The sequence below is a fragment of the Myotis davidii genome, unplaced genomic scaffold (assembly GCF_000327345.1).
Source record: "Myotis davidii unplaced genomic scaffold, ASM32734v1 scaffold159, whole genome shotgun sequence".
NCBI lineage: Eukaryota > Metazoa > Chordata > Mammalia > Chiroptera > Vespertilionidae > Myotis > Myotis davidii.
In genome coordinates this window covers 4,357,114-4,359,736 of record NW_006291231.1, presented here as the reverse complement: position 1 = coordinate 4,359,736, position 2,623 = coordinate 4,357,114, and positions in this window count along the sequence as shown.

Genomic DNA, 2,623 nt, shown 5'->3' with positions numbered 1-2,623 from the left:
CAGGATTATAACATTTTATTTTGAAGATAAGGTACCTGACTGTGGTCCAGCTTTATTAAGTTAATTAAGCCAAATTCTTTTTGTGAATAACAGATTTCTGTGATTAAGGTTGTGGGCAGATTTAAACCCAGCTCTGTTGGGGTCTATAATTCACACACTTCCAGCAATGAGTATGGGGGGTGGCGGCGGTAGACAGTAGACAGGCCCTGCTGCCAGCATGCCTGGGTTCATATCCCAATTCCCTAAGCATTCTGGCCTCATTTTCCTTTTTGTTTTGTTTTTTAAGTTGGGTTGACATTGGTTAATAAGATTATATAGGTTTCAAGGGAAACAATTCTATAACCCACCACCTGTGTATTGTATTGTGTGCTCACCACCCAAGTCAAGTCTTCCATTACCACTTACCCCCTTTCACCCTCCTCTCCCCTCTCCCCACGCTTCCTTCCCTCTTGAAATCAGCATGCTCTTGTTTGTGAGGTTTTTTGTTTTTTGGTTTTTTTTTTTTTTAAATTTAAATCTTTATTGTTATGGCTCAGTGGTCAATAAAATATTTATATGCCAGGAGGTCATGGTTCAATTCCCAGTCAGGGCACTTGCCTAGGTTGTGATACAATGTCTGTGTGGGGCATGCAGGAGGCAGCTGATCAATGATTCTCTCTCATCATTGATGTTTCTATCCCTCTCTCCTCCGAAATCAATAAAAATATATTTTAAAAAATAAAAATAATTTGGCAATCTTATAAAATAGGAAATGTTAGTGGTGGTGGCCTGTGTGTTTAATTTACAAAAAGGAAACTGACCGTCAAATATTCTGTTTATTATTGTTCTTATTCCTTTATTCTTCTCTTTCTTCCCTTCTCTCCTCCTTTTCCTCACCCTCCTTCTCTTCTTCCCATTCTTTTTGTTTTATTTAACCATCTTTATTTAAAAAATACATGTTAATATGTGTACAAATTACACTGAATTAATTTTTCAAATTTGAGTTTTTAAGCATTCCTTGAGCTTTGCCAATGAAAGATTCTGCATCTTAATTCCTTAGGGGAAAGTGGATGTATTGAATAAAAGGAAGCCTATGAAAATTAATGGTGAAACAATCCTGGAACAATTTTCTTTAAAGAGAAATATTTGTATGGTCGTAGTAGGAGAAATGGATCTGCAACCTGGTCAGTCACTTCTTACAGATAGGTAATCTCTCTGCTACAAAAGCAAGATCAGTGTGACAGCTTCCGCAGGAGCTTCAAGGTTGCGTTAGCATCTCTACCTCATTTCAAATAACAACGCCCTAGCATGTTCCCAGGAAGAGGTTCAATGTTGAGTCAGAGAACTTGATGATGCAGTCAAATTGCACATCTGTGTTCATTTATGGTCAACTCTGGTTTTTCTTTTTTTATGTCCATGTCAGGGGCCTTTAATTTGGGTAATAAATATGCATGGCTTTTTTGTGCTGTCTGCCTTTTAAACTACTGCTTAGCCAGATGACTTTTAAGCTGTATTTTCCCCTAATAGTCAGGAAGAGTTCTGAGAGTGGGTAGAGAAAGGGGATTTCAAAATCCTGCTAAGTACTAGTATTTATCAACTTGTGGGTGGGTATGAGTTTGAAACCTATGAATAGTCTTCAAAATAAGATCCCATCTGGGGATAATCATAAGTTTGTGGAGAAATATTTTTTAAAATTTGAAATTGTACTGCTGGAACAAAATTTGTTTTCTGGGTGTTTATAGAGCTACTCAGTCTTAAGTACAAGGTTGATTAACTTGGAAGTATTGTCTCCATTTCTTACTACTAAAAACTCTATCTTCTTGCAAATGATGCAAAAGATCTATTTCACTTGTGGCCTCTCTTTTGTGCATTCCAGGGGCTCCAGCGAGTAAAGCTTCACTTTATAGCACGGATGGGATGGTGGTCCCCACAGAGCTGCACTGACACTGGCTAAAGCAATTCATGGACCAGACCATGGTTTGGAACCTTGTCTGTGCTGGGTAAGTCTGACTCCTATGATAAGTAATTGCTAATTTCTTGTTGCTCAATGATAGTGCTCCACTGAGAAACAGATTTTTCCTTTGCCCAGTGTGACAAACCCCAAAGGGCCAACACAATCTACAAATGGAAGAGTAGTTCTTTCAGGCAGATAAGAGCCTTAGTTGCAGATGACATTGGATTTAGCATATTGTTTTGATAGTCTTGGGATAAAATCATTTGGATAAATATTTCTATATTTATAACTAGTTTAAAGAACTTAGTATTTCAATGAAAATCTGCATGGCCTGCTAAATTTCTATAGTAACACCCCCTTGTTTCTGCTGCCTCCCAGCTGTCCTCACTTGTAATTGGTCATCTCACCTATCATGAACTGGGTGAAAATAGGCATCAGTGTTGCTTCAGCAAGTCCTTGTTTTCTCAAAGCTCTGGTTGTTAATCTACACTTTTAGAGAACAAATGGAAAACGGCCAAAAGAAGCAAAAAGGATAGTGTAGGCTCATCTCAAATCCATTTATTTTTTAATTTTAAATGAACATTTATTAACACGTACTATGTCTGGGCACTGTGCTGGAAACTTTACACGTATCGGTTCATGTTTCCCCTCTCCCCCCGACCCCCTGCCCCCGACAGGATTATAACATTT